Source organism: Macaca thibetana, chromosome 9 (genome assembly GCF_024542745.1).
Source record: "Macaca thibetana thibetana isolate TM-01 chromosome 9, ASM2454274v1, whole genome shotgun sequence".
NCBI classification, from domain to species: Eukaryota; Metazoa; Chordata; class Mammalia; order Primates; family Cercopithecidae; genus Macaca; species Macaca thibetana.
Genome location: NC_065586.1, coordinates 70,778,729 through 70,801,902, shown reverse-complemented (window position 1 = coordinate 70,801,902; position 23,174 = coordinate 70,778,729). Strand labels below are relative to the sequence as shown.

Genomic DNA, 23,174 nt, shown 5'->3' with positions numbered 1-23,174 from the left:
CACAGGACTCCTGGATGAAATACGAACTGAGAACGCACTTGAGCTGCAGCTGCTGAATTTGGGGCAACTGGAGGAAGCCCATTTCCGGGCAAGACAGCCTCTCGCATTAGGGCAAGAGACCAGAGAAATCAGGAACTTGGGAGGCACGGGGACTTAGCATTCCACCCCACCCACTGCCTGTTATGCAGACTCTGACTCAGTGAGAAGCCCAGGGAGGTATAGCAACAAAAGTCTGAGGATAGGCAGATGTTAGGAAAGAAAGAAAACCTGTCTCTGGTTCTGGCTTTCCAAGTTCCCATTTGGAGTAAATTTTCAGAATAGAAATTGATTATTTAACTTCAATGAATTTTTTTAAAAAGAATGGACTTTTTTTTGGTTCTGTCTCAGTGATTTTAATTAATTTTCAGAGGTCTACAGCAATAACTGTTACCTAGAATGCTATTGTGGATAAAATATGATGAGCATAGACAAATTAAATGTTAATTGGCATAATTACCCAGTTAATATTTAAAGATTTGTTATCTGCATTCCTCTGCTTTTGCCTTATTGTGCTTTGCAGTTCAATATGAATTTTTTTTTTTTTTTGAAAAAGAATTTTCTCTTCATCTCCCACTGAGTTATTTTTCACTTTGGGTTTGCTGGTTATTAGTCAGAGATGATAATAATAATTTTTCTTAAAGTGCAGGCTTGCAGCTGAGAATTTCCAAAGTGCAGTGAGTCACCTCTGGAGTAGTCAAGTCATTTATCTCCAAACCTCAGAATCAAACGTTGTGCCAGGAAGGGGATCCAGGACTCCCCATCCTTGATACCAAGCATCAATACCATGATGGCCTCACCTCATGGCATAGCTATCTGTGGCTAGTCAGTGTGAGCCACAGTAGTCCCACAAGCAAGCCTCCAAGATGGTCTCTAATTTTCATGTCTCTCAAACCAGTAGCTTTCATGTTCACCCTGCCTCAGCATCATTGCACACACAAGGTCCCAAACCTATGTCACATTGTCAAACAATGACAGAGACTCATTAATTGCACAGGACTACCTGTCCAGATTACTCTGCAGGAAGAGTCCAGTGTAAGGACCTGGACTATAAGGAGATCCAGCTTGTAGTCCTGCCACTGTTCTACCAATAATTTCAAATCATGGAATGTCAGTGTGGCTCAGTGTTAGGTCTCTCAAACTTCAGTCATTTTTATTTTATTTTGCACTAATATTTACTTTGTATTTTTCTTCAAATTATTTATTTTCATAAGTAAATACATTTTTAAAAGAAAATGTTATATTATTACCACAAAACAGAAACCTGTATCATTTGGCATAAATAAAAAGGAATCATGAGAATGAATAATACATTAGGGTTTCCAGTCAATTCAGTAAAATGGCTGTGAAAGTTCAGCTCCTGGAGGTAAAAAGGATTAAATGCAGAGAACAGAAACTGGCTCACTGATTAAGACCATAAAAGGAGGCAAGGTCTTCACTACCACTTTATATAAATGTCTGTGTATTATATATAGTGCGTGTATATATATTTGCATATATATGTGCGTATATATGTATGTGTATATATGTGTATATATACATACATGTGTATCTATGTGTATTTATAGACACATACATATATGTGTATGTATATACATATGTATGTATGTACATATGTGTATGTATATACATATGTATGTATGTACATATGTGTATGTATATACGCATGTATGTATGTACATATGTGTATGTATATATGTATGTATGTACATATGTGTATTATAGATACACATATGTATGTTTTCACATATACATGTGTATATATATATACGTGTGTATGTGTGTATATATACGTGTGTGTGTATATATACGTGTGTGTGTATATATACGTGTGTGTGTTTGTGCGTGTGTATAAACAGTTGCTGACCCACTGTCCAAGGTTATGGCTTAAAGGAATGTGTAAAGATAGATAAAACTTCAAGACTAGGACCTTAGCTAACCACCAGTTTACTTGTTGCTCTGATTTGTGAATGACATAAAAATAGAAAATAATTAGAATCTTGGAAATTAAAAATATGCTAGTAGAAATAAAACAATTGAAAATAATAAATAAATCTGGATTAGAGACAGAGAGTCAGAGAGAGTATTATTAAATGGGAATATAGTACTAAGGAATTTATCAGAATGTAGCACAGAGAGAAAAGATGAAGAGGAGATGGAAATGAAGGAGGAGACAGAAAAAAAGCAAAAAGGAAGTTCACTTAAGAGACATGTGGATAGATTGAGATTTTTCTCCAACTCTTTAATAAGAGTTCCAGAAGCAAAAGAAAATGGAGAGAATGATGAAGAAACATTATATGAAGAGTAATACTTGCAAATTTTATCAAGACAACCTGAGATCAAAGTTGATCAAAGGGAACACAGTTTCAGATAGGCATAAGGAATAGATTTTGAGATCTATTGCACAGCAGGGTGACCGTGGTTAAAATAATGTATTGTGAAAAATTAGCTGGGTGTGGTGGCGTGTGCCTGTAATCCCAGCTACTCAGGAGGCTGAGGCAGGAGAACTGCTTGAACCCGGGAGGTGGAGGTTGCACTGAGTCAATATCATGCCGCTGCACTCCAGCCTGGGCGACAGAGTGAGACTCCGTCTCAATAATAATAATAATAGGCCGGGCGCGGTGGCTCAAGCCTGTAATCCCAGCACTTTGGGAGACGGAGGCTGGCGGATCACAAGGTCAGGAGATCGAGACCATCCTGGCCAACACGGTGAAACCCCGTCTCTACTAAAAAATACAAAAAACCAGCCGGGCAAGGTGGCGGGCGCCTGTAGTCCCAGCTACTGGGGAGGCTGAGGCAGGAGAATGGCGTGAACCTGGGAGGCGGAGCTCGTAGTGAGCCGAGATCGTGCCACTGCACTCCAGCCTGGGGGCCAAAGCGAGACTCTGTCTCCAAAAAAATAAATAAATAAATAAATAATAATAATAATAATGTATTGTGTATTTTGAAGTAACAAAGATAATGCATTTCAAATACCTCACCATAAAAAAATGATGGGTAAGTGAGGTGATAGATACGTTAATTAGCATGACTTAATCATTCCACACTGTTTGGCTATATTGAAACATCACATTGTACCCCATAATGTATACAATCATAAGTTGTCAACCAAAAACAATATTAATAATAAAAAATGTATTGCAGAGCATACCTAGCACCCAGATCTTGGTTTCTAATACCATTATGCAATAAAAGGAACCAGGGCTCCTTCAAGAAATGGCTGACTCTTCAAGAAATGGCTGACTGGGGCAGGAAGTATACAAGATGAGCCAAAAGGAAAAAAATACAATGATGGGGACAAGCCAAATGATACAGGAGCCAACTGAAAGCTACAAGAATTTGAATAAGAAAATAAATATAATTATGTTGGGTTATAAGCCAAAGTAGGAAAATGTCCATTAGTACATATTGATATAAATAAATGATTGAATAAATAAATGGGGAGCATAGATATAGTTAATATGCAGAAGAATTTCAAATAATTTATGTAGATACATTGCCCTTAAGAAGGTGGAGCATAATTCCTATTTAAGTGTTAACTGCATATAGTGATTTTCTTCCAAAGAGCACAGTATGGAAAGGGAGGGAAAAATGAGCAACTTTACAGTGGACAAACCTGATAAGCATTACCTCAAGTCAGGTGTTTATGGCTAATATGGATAGTGATGTCATTTTCATAGTATGTACCCTTGATACGATGTGATGAGAATGGCACTTTGCCCATGTGATCTTCCTCCATATAACACATTACCTTGCTCTAACAAGAAAACATCAGACAAATCCCTATTAAGATTCATTCTACAAAACATCTGACCAGTAACCTTCACAACTGTCAAGGTCATCAAAAATGAGAAAGCCTCAGAAACTGTCACAATCAATAAGAATCTAAAAAGTTAGGATGACTAAACATAATATGGTGTCCCAAATAGGATCCCAGAACTGAGAAAAAAGACATTAGGGAGAAATTGAGAAAAAACAAATAAAATATAGATTTTAGTTAATAATAATGTATCAATATTGGTTCACTAATGGGGACAAATGTACCATGCTAAGGCAAGACGTTCACAATAGAGAAAACTGGATGTGGGATATACAGGAATTCTGTACTATTTTCTCAATAATTGTGTAAATCTAAAACTGTTCCAAAATTAAAAGTCTAATTATTTTAAAAGTGCATAGCAAGTGACCAAGTAGGATTAAAAAAAGAGTCACTGTAATAAAACTGTAGAAATCAAAAATATCCTAAAAGCTACGAAAGTAAAAAGAGCACCTACACCTATGACTTACAGTTAAATTTATTTTGATCAGCAGTAATAAAGCTGGGCAACTATGAAGGTAAATCTCAAACGTGCTGATGAAAAATAAAATAAATGTCAACTTAAAATTTTATACCTACATCAACTATCACTAGGGAAAGAAGACAAATCAAGCCATTTTCAACATACTATTTATTTATATACTATTTACATATCTTATGTAAAAAAACAATTCAAGAAAGAGACTATGAAGAATAATTTAGCTGCAGGACTAACACAGCTATCAAGATTAATACAAAGCTGCATATGTAGACAGTGGTATTGGTCCAAGAATAGGTAAACAGACCAATGGAACAGACTACGATCTAAAATCAGACCCACCTATCTCTGGTCATCTGAATTATGACACAGGTCCCACAGCAACATGATGGGAAAATAATGGACTTCATCAGTGGTGGTAGATAATTAGCTAGCCATGTGTTACAATGGAACCTTGACCTTACCTCACACTATATACAAAATTCAATTCAAAATGAATCATAGGGCCGGTGCGGTGGATCATGCCTGTAATCCCAACACTTTCAGAGGCCGAGGCAGGTGCATCACCTGAGGTCAGGAGTTCAAGACCAGCCTGGCCAACATGGCGAAATCCTGTCTCTACTAAAAATACAAAAAATTAGCCGGGCATGGTGGCATGTGCCTGTAATCCCAGTTACTTGGGAGGCTGAAGCAGGAGAATCACTTAAACCCTGGAGGCAGAGGTTGCAGTGAGCCAAGATAGTGCCATTGCACTCCAGCCTGGGCAACAGAGCAAGACTCCATCTCAAGAAAAAAAAAACAAAATGAATCATAGAACTAAATGTGAAAGGCAAAACAATAAAGATAAAATAAACAACTATTTTTATGACCCTGAGGTGGACACAAAATTCTTATAAAGCACATAAAAACACTAAACACAAAGGAAAATATTGTTCTTTAAATTACATTAAAATGAAAAACACGTTTATTGAAAGATGCATTAAGAGAATGAAAAGTCATATCACATAGTGGGAGAAGATGTTTGTCACACTTATATCCAATAAAAGACTTGTATCCAAAACATATTTTTAAAAAATTTCTGCCGAGCCCAGTGGCTCATGCCTGTAATCTCAGCACTTTGGGAGGCCGAGGTGGGCAGATCACGAGGTCAGGAGATCAAGACCATACTGGCTAAGACGGTGAAACCCCGTCTCTATTAAAAATACAAAAAATTAGTCGGGCATGGTGATGGGTGCTTGTAGTCCCAGCTACTCGGGAGGCTGAGGCAGGAGAATGGCGTGAACCTGGGAGGCAGAGCTGGCAGTGAGCCAAGATCGTGCCACTGCACTCCAGCTTGGGTGACAGAGCGAGACTCCGTCTCAAAAACAAACAAACAGACAAAAAACAACTTCTCCAAATCAGTTTTTAAAAGACATGCAACCTGATTTTCAAATGGGCAAATAGTTGGGCAGGTATTCCATAAAAGAATGATGTTTATGCCAATAAACATTAAAAATATTTTTTAATATCAACAGTCATCAGGGAAATGCTAGTTAAAACTGCAATAGGATACCACTACACATCCGCCAGAAGAGCTACCAATTTAAAAACAAAAGATATTGGTGAAGATATAGAGCAACTGGAACTCTTATGTAGTCTGGGGAGGAAGTTATATTGATAACTGGTTAAATTGGAAAACTGGCAGTATCTTCTGTCACTGAAAATTTACCTAACTCAAAACTGGGCAGTTAAACTCCTGGATATGAAACCAACAGAAATACACACACACACACACACACACACACACACACACACAGATCTGTACTAAACTGAACATAGCAACATTTTTATAAGAGCCAAAAAACTGGAAACAACCCAAATATCCATCAGAAAAAGAATAGATAAAAAATTACATTTTATGCAGACACTAGACTACTCCCCAGCAATTAAAAAAAAAAAAAAAAACTACTTGCAATGATGTGGATAAATCTTACAGATATACTGCTGAATAAAAGAAGACAGACATATATGCATGCATGACACCATTTATGCAAATTTCAAAAACAGCCCAAATTAATCTATGGTGAATCTCAGCTCTGTCATTTTTTAGTAAGTTGCTCTCTGTGCCTCTGTTTCCTCATCTGTAAAATAAAGGCAATAATGGTGCCTACTTCTTAGGGTTGTATGTAGAAAGATTATGCAACATGAGTTAACTAACAAACACAGTGCTTGGCCCATGGCATTATGTGGCTATTATTATTATTGCTGTTATCAGTATTGTCATGTTTAACCCTGAGGAAAAGAAAAGAACAAACATGTATTGAATTCTCACTTGTCACTCTCTGTGTTACCTCTCGATCCTCACAGAAACTTCATGAGATGGGCATTATCATTCCCATTTTGCAGCTGAGAACAGTAAGGCTCAGATACGCCATGGGCTGAATACAGACATGAACCCAGGCCTGTCTCTACCATACTGTATGGGATTAGAGTATAAGTATACATGGAGTGGGAGAAGGAGAGGTGATCACTTTGGACTGAAGAGGCTTCTACCTAATACAACTCAAAGGAAGATGCTGATCCTTGAGTCTCCTACACCTAGACCTCAGGTAATTCCAAGTGAACATTATATTAAATTGCTGCAGAAGACATGAGATGATAAATAGTAATGGGGGTTTTATTTAGGAATTAACATTTAGCTACTCTTCAAATGATAAACTCTGGAGATCTAAAAACATTTTTAAGATATTAAATTCATTTCAATGCATTCAAATATTGAAGGGTCATGATTAATGGAAGTTCTGAAAATTATTAATGTCCAAGGTTTTCCAACATCAAGCCATCATTTAGGTTAGCGATTCCTATCTAGACTATAATAAATATTCATTGTAAAAACATCTGTTTTTACTCCACAAACTTAATATTTAGTCGCCTAAAAAATTAACAAATAAAGGGCTGGGCACAGTGGCTCACGCCTGTAATCCCAGCACTTTGGGAGGCCAAGGTGGGCGGATCACGAAGTCAAGAGATTGAGATCATCCTGGTGAAACCCCGTCTCTACAAAAAACACAAAAAATTAGCCAGGAGTGGTGGTAGGCGCCTGCAGTCCCAGCTACCCAGGAAGCTGAGGCAGGAGAATGGCGTGAACCCGGGAGGCGGACCTTGCAGTGAGCCGAGATCGTGCCACTGCACTCCAGCCTGGGCGACAGAGCGAGATTGTCTCAAAAAAAAAAAAAAAAAAAAAAAAAAAAAAAAAAATTAACAAATGAAGTAAAAGATTAGCAATGATAATATAATAATAAACATTTATTAAGCACTTAAATTGTGCCAGACATCATTATAAGCAACCTACAAACATCATTAGCTCATTTATTATCTCAACAATCTTATGAATTATTATTGTTCCTATCTTGCCAATAGGAAACTGAGGTACAGGGATATTAGGTGTCCAAAGTTACATAACTTATAAGAGGAGATTCAGTGTATGACCCCAGGAAGGTCCAGTACCAGAACCTGCACTCCTGACTACTCTATTACAAGAATGCTTATCCAAAAGTGATTTAAAATAGAAGAAATCTAAAAACAACTTAAAGGTCCATAAATTAGGGTAAATTTCCAATATGGCGTAGTTACATAACCACTAAAAACATGTTTTTCAGAAAAATTCAATGATATAGGAAATGTTTGTGAAAATAAAAAACAGAAAACTGAATACAATGATAAGTGACATGGACTGAGTGATTACTATGTTTCAGGCTCTATTCTACATGATTTATAATGGACTATCTCAATTATCACACTAACTTTGAGACAGCTACTATTTTCTTACCCGTTTTACAAATGAGAAAAACTTCCAGGAGTTAAATAATTTTCTCAAAATACAGACCCTGGCATTCAAACGCAAATGGTCTGAAACTGGAAACAATGTTTTTAAGTAGCACTCTACACAACTTCTCCTTTGTTCTCCGATAACACTGAATGTAAATTACAAGCACCCATTAATTAATTCATTCAACAAATACTTATTGAACATCTCATATATCCCAGGTACGCCTTAGCAATGGGACTACAGCAGTGAACAGGCAGATGAAGTTCCTCCATTATATTCTAGTGGGAAATTAAAACATCAAACCACTCATTATAATAAAGTTTAATGAGCACTAAGACAAGAGGAACTAGTCGTCTAATTAATTCCTGGTATGACAAGTCCCTTCTAAATCCTATTATTTGTATATATTAGTCTGGGCAGGACAGAGTTCAGATGATCAGTGAGCACTCTGCACATGCACTGCATGAGAGAATCACTCTCTATTTGTTTCTTAGTCAATAATTGTCGTAACCTGCCACCCAGGCCACAGACTGGACCAAGACTGGCCAAAAGTAGCTATCCTTATGCAATGATTGCCATGCCCTGATATTCTGAGTGAGAATAAGAGGGAAAGAGAGGAGGGGGCTGAGGACTCAAGTAGGCATGTTCCAGATAAAAAGATTTGAAGGCAATCTACCATAATGCGATCTCCAGAAAACTTGATGGCTTATGTCCAGATGGAAGGAGTTGAGTGATGTTATTTTCTCTGTGTACTTTTGTATTTTCCATATTTTCTAAGGTGGATAATGTTTCATATGTATAGTTTTCAAAACTCCAGACCATTTGCACACTGATAGTAAATTGTAGAAAAGATAAAATAATCAGTTAAAGAGATTTAGGACTTTTCTGACTATAGGAACCAAAATGCTTTATCAATTTTTTTCTTTGTTTGTTTTTTAATTGTGTAAAATACACATAACATAAAATGTACCACATTACCAATTTTTAAGTGTATAGTTCCGTGGCATTAAGTATATTCACGTTGTTGTACAACCATCATCACCATCCATCTCCAGAACTCTTTTAATCTTGCAAAACTGAAACTTTATGATGATTGAACAGTAAGTACCTCCTCATTCCCCTCCCCACAGCCCCTGGCAACCACCATACTACTTTCCATCTCTATGAATTTGAGTACTCTAGGTTCCTCATGTAAGTGGCATGATACATTCCTTTTGTGACTGGCTTATTTCACTTCACACAATGCCCTAAAGTTTCATTCATTGTTTCAGTCCATTCAGGCAGCTACAACAGAATACCTCAAACTGAGTGGTTTAAACAAAAGAAATTTATTTTCCACAGTTTTGGAGGCAAGAAGCTCAAGATCAGAGTGGCAACAGATTTGATGTCTGGTGAGGGACCATTTCCTGGTTCATAGAAGGCCATCTTGGAGCTATGTCCTCATGTGTAGGAAAAGGTGCAAGAGAGCTTTCTGGGGTCTCTTTTGCAAGAACACTAATCCCATTCATAAGGGCTCAATCCTCATGACCTAATCACGTCCCAGAAGCCCCAACTCCTAATACCATCACATGGGAAGTTAGGATTTCAACATATACTTTTCAGGGGACACAAACATTTAGTCCCTAACATCAATGTTGTTACACATGTCAAAATTTCCTTTTTTTAAAGACTTGAATAATATTCCACTGAATTTACATATCGCATTTTGTTTATTCATCTGTTGATGGACACTTGGATTGCTCCTACCTTTTGGCTATTATGAATAATGTTGCTGTGAACATGGGTGTGCAAATATGTCTTAGAGTCTCTACTTTCAATTATTTTGGGTATATACCCAAAAGTGGAATTTTTGGATCATATGGTAGTTCCATGTTTAATTTTTTGAGGAACCGCGATACTGTTTTCCATAGAAACCATATCATTTTACGTTCCCACCAACAGTGCACAGTGTTCCAATTTCTCCATAGGCCCATCAACACTTGCTATTTTTGAATTTTTGATAATAGTCATCCTAATGAGTCTGAGGTAGTATCTCCTTGTGGTCTTGATTTGCATTTCCCTAATAATTAGTGATGTTGAGAATCTTTTCATGTGTTTATTGGCCATTTGTGTATCTTCTTTGGAGGAATGTCTATTCAAGTCCTTTGCCCATTTGTTTGTTTTACTGCTGTTGAATTGTAGGAGTTCTTTACATATTCTGATATTAACCCTGTATCAGATATATTATTTGCAAATATTTTCTCCCATTCCATAGATTGTCTCTTTACTCCACTAATCGTGTCATACCCAGATTAAATTAGATATTTCCATTAGGGTGAGGACATGAAGAAAACTATGAGTTTTTTTCCAGGCCAGCAATTTCTGCTGGGTCCACTAAAGCAAGGATAGTCCCAAGTCTGTTGCCAGCTATTCAGAGGTATGGACCCAATGTTGTGACTTTTAAAATGAGGAAATACGGCAGAAGTAATAAATCGCAGACCAGTCTTTGACATGTCTCGCCCCTGACTCCACATCCAGACAACTTGCCATGCCCTCCCAATTCTTTCTTCTCCAATATGACCACATCCACTCTTCCTTCCCATCGTTCTTCTGCCACCCTTTTTCAGACTTCTATGATTCTACTCTAACAGATTTTTTAAGTGCTTGCTATTGTTCAGAATGCCATTGTGAAAAATAAAGGCTGCAAATGAAATGTTCCAGGTCTAGATAAAACTGAGAAATGATGGATTAATAAAAAGTAAACACATTTTTATTGTGGGACTTATCAGAGCCTATACTATGCTAAAGAGGATTACATATCTCAAAATAGAGATGTGTAAAGGTTTTCTAAGGTTATTTAGCTGCTGAACACATTTAGGAAGGTGGGTGGGAGAACCACAGTTAACTTTTAATAGGACATGGAAAATGCTAAAATATGGCAATAATCTCTCTGCCTCCAGTGTCACAGTCCCCCAAACTTCTGGTCTCCCGGCTGAATTAATCTGCCTAAGATGCTACCCTGAGATATCTCTTATTGGCTACCAAAGAAAGTATATCAAAGGCTAATTGAGAAGTATGTCTAACTTATCCTTTGAGAATGCTTGCTGTCTACTCCCCCATACAAACTCTACACTTCCAACAAACTGGACTGAGTGTACCATCCAGAAAAGGTACAGTCTTTTTCACCTTCCTACAAAAACTCCTTCATGTCATCCGCTGTGAGACTCTTGCCATCCACTAGGGCTCACCTCCTGACCTCTCATCTCTCCAGGCAGAAGGAATCACTCCTTCATCCAGATTCCCCAACACCTTCCATTGCGAAATACCATCATTATCTATATGTTGCATTAATCCTCATATTGGGTTTTTTTTTTTTTTGAAGGAAGGAGACTGTGCCTTTCTCATCTTTGAATTCTTTATATTTCCTCTATCTACTAAAAAAAAAAAAAACCTTAAAAAATTACACATGTAATAAATAAATACATGCTTGTAAAAATCCAAACACCACCAAAATACATAGAGGAGAAACAATCTATTCTCTAACCCTGTTCTAACAGGAAACTTCCATCAGTAATTAACTGTGTATCTTTCAAACCCTTATTTACAATTAAGTGTGTGTGTAATATATACTTCTGATTATAATTTTATTTGTTAAAACACAAATGAGATTATGAATATATCTACTCTGCTATGACCTGTATTTTTCACTTTACCATATATCTTGAAGATCCTTCTGCATCATTACATATAGATCAAATGCAGTTTTAGTGGCTTCGTGACATTCCATATATGAAAGTACTATTCTGTATTTAACTATTCTCCTTGACAATTTAGTTTGCTTCTTAATTTCACAATTAAAAATTAATGCTGCAATTAACATCCTTGTACTTATATATTTATGTTCATTATATGAGTGACTGGATAGGGGATATAATACTGGGCAAACACTACAAACATAAAATTTTGATGCTAACAAATTTTCCACTAAAAAGCCAATAATAACAATAAGTGTGTGTTTAATGAATATGTTTCAAATTATAAAGCTCTAAAGTGCTTATCTCTCTGGTCTAGTGTCCAGCACAGAACCATACACAAATAGACAGTCAATATGCTTTCCTGTTTAGCAACAGTAGTAATCAGTTTTACAAATTCCTATCAGTTGAATACAAGATGGGTAATAGTTTCTGTGAAAGTAATCCAGCTGGCCACAAGCTTAACATAAGCAAGATAAAGTAGCACCTTAAAAACAAACCAAAAAAAAATACAACTCTTTGATTGCATAAATAGAAGGATAAGTTTTAGATCACAGGACATAATAATCAGTTCAATTCAACAAACATCTATCCCACAGACTCATACAAGTCAGACTACATATTTTTCAATGAGGGACACTGGTTACAAGGAGGTCACTGACAACCTGGGGTTTACTCAGGATGATAAAAGCTCTAATGCCCTGTTACATGAGACAGAACAGGAAAACTGGGATATTTAACCTAGAGAGGGGAAAACCTAGGAAGGCCATGATAGCCATCTTGAAACGACACGAAAGGCTGATGTGGAGAAAGAGGAAGCAGATATACTCTCTAAACCAGCACTAAAGGTGGACTTGTCAGGCAGAGAGATTTCAACCAGTGTGAGCTGACCACTTTCTAACCACTTAGGTCATTCAACAATGAAATGAGCTGTCTCATGAGGTAATGGGGTTCCCACCCCTGAAGAGGTTACAGAAGAGGGGTATGGACTTTTAAGGATCTTGCAAAGGCTCTCATGAAGAGTAAGGCATCTCCAGGTGTCCCATAAGCAGGGACAGAAACCATCTTCCTAAGGACAAAGGAATGAGCTCCTGGTCTATTTTCCATTTATTCCAGCACCTCAACCTGTAGGACCTGAAACAATTGTTTCCTAACATCCTGATCCCTGGTGGAAAAAGAGAGCCAAGATGACAGAATCCAAGGATGAAGAAAGCTCTGAGAAACGGAAGGGAAAGTTACAAAGAAAGAAAAACAAATAATACTAAAAACAGACATTGTCTTTGCTCAGTTGTCTCATCTCTCTTTCCTCTACTTCTTCCCAGCCCTCAAGCTCCCCATAATCTTCCCTTCCACCATATCCTAGGACTTTCCTGCCCCAAAGGATAATGTCTTATAATTAACCCTAAACTAGGGGTAACAAACAGGATCAGTCTCAAGAGCTCATTCCCATCAATTGGTAGTACCTGCCAAGAGCCCTGATTGGGAGGGATTCTGATGATGCATCTGGGCAATTGATTAGCACTGTCTGCCCTAAGTTCTGCAATAGGGAGTGGTGGCACATATGCCATAGAGTTGATAAGCTTGCACTAGGATGCACTAAGATGTTACTATTTGCAAATCCCTAAGGAGGACTGAAAGGTAAGTTTCATGAAACATCGTGGGAAGAGGGTAATGCTTAACCCCTAAAAGAGGCTCAGTAATAATAGAGATTGAAATCCCTGTGGCATTTTAGTGGAGGCCCCATCTGAGAGAATGAAATACCTCCTGATACCCCTATAATCCTACCAGAGAGGTGACCTCCAGTTCCATTCCCTGTTGGACAGGCTCTGGGGGCCAAAGAGAGAAGGTGGATGCAAACATCTTCTGTATCAAGTGTTTCTGACTTTGGATCTAAGGATCAGGACAAATGGATTTTTGTCTAGAGTTGACCACACTCATCTCTCCCACTTTCCATGCCAAGACCTGAACCAAGAAACTGAGTGGAGAAATGACTTCCCAAACTTTACACACTTTCCTCCAGCCTTTGAATTAATGGCTACCTGTGCCCTGATCCTGCAAGGGCCACGAGCCTCTTTCAAGTGTCTCATTGCTCCTGGGCCAGACTCAGGTCGCCTGTCCCTTCACCAGGTAACTCTGCCCACTCCCTGAGGCTCCCGCCTACCTCTTGGAGGCCTGTTCCAAGTATTATGGTGATGTCAGTGGCTTCTGGCTCCCTGCCTGAAGCCCACGCTTTCCTCTACAACAAAAATGCTTCAATTCTTCTGCCCTTATCGCCTTTTAAGTTGTCTCTCCTCAGCCTGCCACAAAGGGCTCTGTTCTCCCTTTGGTGTCTCCTCAGCACAGCGTCAAGACTGCTCCAGGGCAAGAGTTGAGGTTGGTGGGGGTGAGTGGGAGACACTCAGGGCCTCTCACACACACTTTTCACTGCATGTTGAGGAAACTGAGACCCAGAGAGGAAAACGGACTCACTCAAGATGATGCAGAGATGATAGTGGAGGTGAGGCAGGGGCCTGGGTTTCCCCACATACCATCTGGTCTTCCCACCCCATGAGCCTCTGTGTGGCAGCACGGGCCGGGACTGCTTAATTTGGTTATTACCTTACACTCTTTAAAAACAAAGCTCCCTCTCTGTCTCCTTTCTCTCCTCCTTTTCTTCCTCCTTCTCTCCTTCTTGTCCTTGTGTCTGGCTCTTCTCACACCTTTCTCTGCCTCTCATCAACATCTCTCTTCCCCTTCTCTCCACTTCAGTTCTTTTCTGCTTTCTCTTCTCTTTCTCTTCCTTTCTCTCCCTTTTCCCTCTCTTTCTGTCTGACAACAAATGAAGAAGAGCTGTTTCCTCCACAAAATTGGTGTCCTCCCTAAGCTTCAAAGGGGGCCGTGCACAGGACCAGAGGAGAAGAACTGGGGCAATCCTCCCTTGGTTAACAAACTGGGTCACATTCCTTCAGGCTCCATTCTTGGACCCCACAATCTGGGTAGTCTGTTTTCTTTCAAAAAGGGTGCAATTTTATTTTCCTTTATTTTTGCTTGACTAGATATAGACACAATCATATCATGTAAAGGTGGGGTGTTCTGCTATTAATAAAGTGTTCCCCCTGTTGGAGTTTGGGGTCAATGGGGAGGGAGGGTGGAAGCCACCTGGAAAGTGAGCACTCACCGAGATGCCGATGTTATCTGATGAAGCAGGTCAGTGTGTTCTGCTTCAAACATTGTTAACAATGAGAGAGGAGTAGGAGTGCAGGTTTTGCAACCAGATACCTGCATAATGTGTAATAAATAGAGAACACAGATGAGATGGCCTTTTATTATTTTTCTAATCTATGCTGTCAGGTTTCACTTATGAAATGGGGGAGAGACAAAGCAGACATTTCTCTCCAGGGTCCTCACCATGTGCCCCTTGGTGGGCCTGGGGCTACTCCTCCCCCTGAGGACTCACAGTGTAGACCAGGCTTGGCCACTGGGGTGCTGAAAGACAATCTCTCCCAAACCCACAAGTGCTGGTCTTATGGAAAGAGCGCTATATGAAGAGTTAAGAAATGAGGAGTCTTTATCTCAACAAAACTTTGTACCTGCTATGTGATCCTGAGTTAACAATTTGTCTTTCCAATGCCTGGATTTTCTCTTGCCTGGAATGAAGAACTTGAACAGGATGGGTGATTTTCAAATAATACTCCATGCATTCCTGGGGATCACCATAACTATGTTTCAGGACATCTTCATCCAGAAAAATAGTGTCTGTCAAACAATGAAGGTTGAAACTTCCAGAGAAGCCTGCCTGCTGCTTTTATCTGTTTAGTATGATGATGGAGCTCTAGGTAAGATTTAGTTAGAAAAAAGAGGTTCCTAAAGTATGAAAACCACTAAAGTAGATTATTCTTTTCCTTATACAGGGGCTATAGAGAAATGCCCCAAATCTGGTCAACAAGATTCTCCTCTGGGAGCAAAGAAAGAAGTCAGCTCGAAATGGCCCAGAGAATTATGCAGTCATCTTCAAGACACCAGCTTGCCTTCAAGCCGGCAGCACTTAGCCTGACCTGATTAAACCTATCCACAGAAAGCCAGGCTTGTCAGAAGAAATATCCGAAGAAATATCCATTACATATGGAAGCACTGAAAAATGATGTTAGTAGTCACCAACCAAGCACTGCCCAGGGTGCCCAGTCCTCTAGTCCTAGTGAATGTGTGTGTGTGTGTGTGTGCATTTATAAGGCTTTCTTGGTGTGATGGTTTTACATGAGGGATGGCTCAAACATAGCATATATATATATATATATGTATACATATGGCATGGCAGACATCACTAATCAACTGTCACTTTCCTACCAAGCCTAAATGTGGCCTCGTACTTGTCAACACTACAGACAGCCCTGAACAATTGATGAGGGCACCTATTAAATGAAGCCTACCTTTCATCCTTGCATTTAAACTTTTGAATCATGTGAGTAACTCCTTTTGTTTAGATCTCTGACTCACCAAGCAACTTTCTTATTATAACATAGTTTCCCATGAGGGTACAGAAGTCAAATGGACTTTTCAGAAGACAGGAGTTTCCAGTCCTCTTGAGAAACCAAATGGACTTTTCAGAAGACAGGAGTGTCCAGTCCTCTTGAATGTTCTATTTTTCACTATATAGCAGCCTCATGAATTCAGTTACTACAGATCGTTTCCTTTAAAACAAAAGTATCTTTCTTTCAGTATGAAAAATTAGGTAAAGGTCCAATGATCAAACCCTGGACTCTGGCAGATCCCTGGTTAGAGAACCATCTGGACCACCAGGTTGCTCCAGATAACTTACTCATAATCTCTGTGTAGTATGATAAAATTTTGTTCCTTTCAAACATCATTGTTATGACTCCAAACAGAAGATTCTACGATTTAAGAGATATTTGCCATTTGCAGAGTAAGTTAAGGTCAGAGATTAACAGACTGTCTGTGTAGTAGTCATGAGAATATGTCCGGCCAGCTTAATGGAAAAAGAGCAAGAATATGGCAGTCTGGAAACAAACCCATCCCCCTGCTGCAGCCCTTATCTGTCAGACCCTGTTCAAATCTAAATCAAAATTGCATGCCAGCAAACACAAGGGCATCTAACCGTTAAATGTCTTCTTTACTTGCTTGGTTTCTGTGATCATATTTGAGTGATAATTAGAAAATAATAATTAAATGCTCAACAAGTGAGGCCCTTTCAGAATGATACTGAAAAGTGACCAGAGAATCATTTGTCCTTCAGTCAGTTTTCACCCTTGGCTTTGTCTGTTGAGTCAGTTGATTGGAGAACCACACCAAAGCCAAGGTTGGCTCAGTCCCCATGTAAATGAGTTTCATAACCATAGTCTGTTCTTAAGGGGCTTAAATAAAAGGGTACACAGGATACATAATGCCTTTCCTTCTCCTAGAAAACTCAGATCTGGGTCCCACCCACAGCAAATCTCAGATTTTTGCACAGAAAGTCAGATCTAAAGCACATAAGTTTTCCTTGTGAAAATCCTTAAACACTCCCAAGATACCAGTCTTATACTTGAATAATGAGACTATCCCCTCTGCCACAGGCTGAGTTGTGTCCCCTCAAAGTTCATATGTTGAAGTCCTCATCGTTAATACCTCAGAATGTGACTATGTTTGGAGACAGATGTGATTAAGTTAAAATGGGCCATTAGGGTGGGCCCTAATCCAGTATTGATACAATACTGATACAATACTGGTGTCCTTATAAAAGATGAAATTTGAACACACAGAGAGACACCAGGGATGCAAGCACACAGAGGAAAGATCATGTGAGGACACAGCAAGAAGGTGGCCATCTGCAAGCAAAGGAGAGGGGCCCAGGAGCCGACACCTGGATCATGGACTTCCAGCATCCAGAACTGTGAGAAACTAGACTTCTGTTATTTAAACCACCTAGTTTGTGGCATTTTGTTATGGTAGCCCAGCAATCTTGTTAAGGTGGTTATACCAACCCCACAAAAAATTGTTAGCTCTCCAAGTCCCCAGCTATGCCAATTGAATGCTCTGACCACTACATAGCACTCTCTGATTTCACTTTGCTCTTCAGGTCTAGAGACAATGGATTAAGAACCTTAAATTTTGTATTCCCTGACACCACCATTTTGTAACTCCTCCCCTACAGCAACACATCCATTCTTCTTGGAGGATGATCAGTTGAAAATATAGCACTTTCCAGAAATGATAATTTAAAGTTCATCTGCTTGTCACATGGTGAGTAGGACAAACTGAACTCTGTGCCAGGCAAGGATTATGCTACCTACAATGTAGGAGCTTCATTTGACTTCTTATAAAGATTTCTTCCCCAATGAAATAATTGATTATCTCAAGAAAAAAAAAAAAGCAAATACCAAGTACCTGGCGTATATCAGAGAAATACATCATTTTGAGATCAAGAATCTAAATTTTGTCTTTGGAAACTGTAGGAGAGGACAGAGACCACATCTTGCCCATCCTTGCAGTCTCAACTCTCGTGCTCTATGACTAGCATAGAGCTTTGCATGTAGAAGGTAATTTTTTTATTTGAATGTAGTGGATAAAGGAAAACGACAACTCTAAGAGAGTCTGGAAGAAGGATGGTGTCTGTTACAAATATGGATACAACAGCTATTTCAATCAAGCTGCGTGGCAGCACACCCACAGTGACATTCTGGAAGTAGAATCCAAATGCTTTTTTCGAATGTGGTATCTTGTGATTCTTCTTGGAGAAGTATCCTGTTATCGGGTTACGCCTGATCAAATTTACTCATGCAGCCTAGGTTTGTATATAACATTGTCTCTTCTCAACACTGAAGTCAAAGTAATGCTTTTTAACATATGGAACATAGTGTCACATCTTTATGCAAAACTCTGCAATTGCTCCCCATATCACTCAGGGTAAAGGCTGCCAGAACCCCCACGATCTTCTTCCTCCTGTCTTTTACTTCTCACCCACTGGTTCACTCTCTCCAGCCTCCCTGGCCTCCTTGTTGGTCCTCAAACAAGACTGGCACATTCCAATCTTAGGGTCTTTGCACTCACCCTTCCCTCTTTCTGGGACACTCTTCTCCAGATATCTGCTTGGCTAACTCCCTAATCTCCTTCAAGTCCTTTTCTAAATGTCACTATCTCAGTGTGGCCCATTCTGAGCATGCACTGGCATCTTCCTCCCTCATGCCAATTCAACAACTAATTCCACCTTACCATGCTTTACTTTTCCTTTTTTTCACAGCACTTGTCATCTTCTAACATATTAAATCATCTACTGATTTATTGTGTGTATTGATTATTGCCTGTTTTCTCTCTACATAGAACAGAGTTCCACAGACTGGTACTGTTCTGTGGCCTGTTAGGAACCAGGCTGCACAGCAGGAGGTGAGTGGCAGACGAGCAAGTATTACTGCCTGAGCTCTGCCTCCTGTCAAATCAACAGCAGCATTAGATTCTCATAGAAGAACTGTGAACTGTGCACATGAGGGATCTAGGTTGCACACTCCTTAGGAGAATCTAATGCCTGATGATCTGAAGATGGAACAGTTTCATCCCAAAACCACCATTCCCCAGCTCCCATCTGTGGAAAAATTGTCTTCCACAAAACCGATCCCTGATGCCAAAATGGTCGGGGACCGTTGACATAGAATGTACACTCCATGAAGGCAAAGATCTTTGTTTTCTTCAATGATGTACCCCCATGTACTTAGAATGGTGCCTAGCACATAGTAGGTGCTTCATATATATTTTTGAATGAACTAATAATATCTTATATGAACTAGATGTTTATCTTCCCTAGGACTAGGTTAAAATGACAAAGCTCAAGTTTACCCAACAGTGATTAAAAGCACAGTAACATCTCTCATGGCCTTATTGTTATGCTGTGTAGAAATCTAGATGCAATGACAGATTTCTAGGACTAGTAACTTCAATATTCTATCAGAACAGTTTATAATAAACAAATGCACCTCATGTTATGGGCAGTGACCCCAAGATTATCAATGCCACCAAACAGTACAGTCACACTGGTGAAAAGTTTAGCCAAATGGTCGGGCATGTTGGCTCACACCTGTAATTCCAGCACTTTGGGAGGCTGAGGCAGGTGGATCACTTGAGGTCAGGAGTTCGGGACAAGCCTAGCCAACATGGTGAAACCCCGTCACTACTAAAATTCAAAAATTAGCCGGTGTGGTGGTGCATGCCTGTAATCCCTGCTACTTGGGAGGCTGAGGCAGGAGAATCGCTTGAAACTGGGGGAGTAGAGGTTGCAGTGAACTGAGATTGTGCCACTGCACTCCAGCCTCGGCAACAGAGCAAGACTCTGTCTCAAAAAAACAAAACAAAACAAAACAAACATTTAGCCAAATAGATTGCTTAGCATCATAAAGTAAAAATAAATATGGAGTTGACATTTTCCAAGTTTTGACTGTTCAAGGGATAGACTGGGGTGACCTTAGTTACCACAAAAAAGAAAATCAGAACTTTTAGGGGCTTTTGAGATCCTGAAAGATCAAATGAGGCAATAGCTTTTTAACACACAAGACAGGAAACTTGTTGACTACCAGGCTATTTGGGGACAGACTTGCGGCAGAGATAACAACCGGATTTTCCTGGCTGCATCACTTCCTGGTTAATCTCATGGCATTTAATTCTCTGACCAGATTGTTTTCCCCAAGGTAAGGCTGAGACTTTAGACAACTCCCTCTTTCCTAGGGAAGAAGGAATCCCAACTGCAGCAATTCTTTTATGCCTTTATTCTCTGGAGAAGTGTAGAGGCTGGTTCTCTCAGAAAAACTAACTAACCAACCAACTAAAAACAACAATGACAACAAAACCCATCCCTTAGGGGTATCTGATGATGTAAAGGTCATTGTTGCATTCCCCCCCCCCCAAAAACTCAAGCCATGGGGGAGTCAGGTATGGCAGAGCAAGAGAAACAAACCATTCACTGTACTATGCCACAACTGGTAGTTTATTCTTACTTCACTGTCAAAGACACTCTCACGTTGTCGATAAAGTATGTCATTCACCCTCAGAATATGCATAAGGAGAGAACATTGCAAGCATTTGGCAAACAGAAAATTCCTCCCTCCTTCCTTCTCTCCCTCTGCCCCTTCCCTTCCTCCTTTCCTAAGGAGTCCTCACTAAATGGTTGCTATTCCAGGCAGAGACACACAAACACCAGGTCTCTGACCTACAGAAGCTCCCCGTCTAGCAGATACAAATAACTACGACAGGGCAACAGATGCCAGGAAAGAGATGGGTGCACAGTGCCTGGGAAGCACAGAGGACAAGAACATGAATTCTACCCAAGGAAGGAGCATCGACAAATGCTTCCCAGAAGAGGTGCTGTTCGAACAGTGCTTTAAAGTTAGGAGGCAGAGTTTGCCAGGCAGAAAAGAAATCAAAGCCACTTGATTTAAGTGGCTTAGGCAGAAAGAAACCATTGAAATTGAGTTTTCTGTAGAGTGAGTCCATGGGGGATTGAAACAACTGGTTAACAAGGAAAGAAGTCAGCCAGAATGATTATTTGACCTTGGACAGATCAAAAAGGAAAATTGTTGGATTGACTTTTTGGTTTTTTTTGTTTTGTTTTGCTTTGCATATGTTAACAGACAGAGTGAAGTAGAATGGAAAAGTGATTTGGATAATGCAGTCAAACTCCAAATGATTCTTTTGGTCTTACCAACAGAACAATCAAGCTGTGAGATCTGCCTCCTGCCTGGCATTTCCTATATGATGTGTCTCCAGGAAGACAGTGGCCGGAGGATGGGCTCCAGGAACATGAGGTCTTTGGGTCTAGACACCAGTTGCTGAGTCCAGGAAGGCTGGGGGTACAAGGACCTCATCACTTTCTCTATGAAACATATTCCAAGACCCAGGAGGAAGGGACCCTGAGTACATGAATTGTTTCTCCAAATAGACAGAGAGCTCAAGAGAGAAGAGGTTGTCATTTATTCTGATTATTTAGGGGATCATAGCAACTGACAGGCAGAAATGACCTCAAATGCCATTCTAATCTGAGTTTTCATTTTATTCTGAGGAACCTCAGTCTCAGACACTTGCATGAGGTACCACGAAGTCAGTGACAGAGATGAGACTAGAACAAAGTTATTTTCAGTTCTGAGGCACAGCTCTATTCAAGAAACTTCGCTCTACATTCTACCTCATGACTTTACTGCTATTCCTTTTTGTTTGTTTGTTTGTTTGTTTGAGACAGAGTCTGGCTCTGTTGCCCAGGCTGGAGTGCAGTGACACGATCTCAGCTCACTGCAACCTCCGCCTCCTGGGTTTAAGCGATTCTCCTGCCTCAGCCTCCTGAGTAGCTGGGATTACAGGTGTCCACCACTGTGTCCAGCAAATTTTTGTATTTTTAGTAGAGACGGGGTTTTGCCATGTTGGCCAGGCTGGTCTCAAACTCCTGACCTCAGGTGATCCGCCTGCCTTGGCCTCCCAAAATGCTGGGATTACAGGCGTGAGACACCTCTCCTGGCCTGATATTTAATTTTTATGATGAAAAGGAAGCAAGTGGGAATGAATTAAGATGAAACACCAGTATGTAGAGATGATACTCCAGTGAAGTCAGATTTTAAGGTGAAAACTCTGGCTGGTCAGGTTGACCCTTGGCAATATCTCAACTAGACACCATGCTGGAGACCAGCAGGGGCCCCCTCTCTGAGACCAATGCAACCAACTTTCCTATCCAGTGTTGGGAAAATGCACTGCTTCTGTAGTTGAGCACAAAGTATTTGGCTTGTATCTAGGGGCTGTGCTGGATAAAAAACCTGTATCTCATAAAATCACACCCAGGGTGGGTTGACTTCAGCTGTTGCAGGATTGAAAGCAGTAACCTCAGTTCCTCTGACCACACAGGAACCACAGTGCCCCCATGCCCTTCTAGGCAGTTCCACATTTTGTCTCAGTCAAATTTCACCTTTGCAAGATTTCCTGCAGAACCTCCCTAGAGTCAGTCTTTCCCCTGTCTGTGGCCTCATTACTCATAGTTTTAGATTCTGTTTCTAGTACTTCATCAAAGTATTTTAAAATATTTCCACATAATCAGAGCACTTAGAGTCATATGTATTTCCTTCTTTTTTGTCAAATATAGATCTTTATATTTTACAACTTTATTGAGGTATAATTGATGAAAAAACTGTATAAATTTAAGCTGTGCATGTGACGTTTTGATGTATATTGTGAAACAGTCACCACAATCAAGCTAATTAACACATCCATCACTTCACATAGTCATCCTTGTGTGTGTTTGTGGAGAACACTTAAGATCTGTTCACTTAGCAAATTTCAAGTCTATAATACAGCGTTATTAACTGT

The 23,174-nt window shown here is 39.7% G+C and overlaps 1 protein-coding gene across 1 annotated transcript in view; it reads left to right on the top strand.

Moving 5' to 3' along the window:
- Positions 1 to 23,174, top strand: part of NRBF2 (nuclear receptor binding factor 2) — a 1,206,382-nt gene that overhangs the window by 891,184 nt on the left and 292,024 nt on the right. The gene's annotated exons all lie outside the window — the stretch shown is intronic.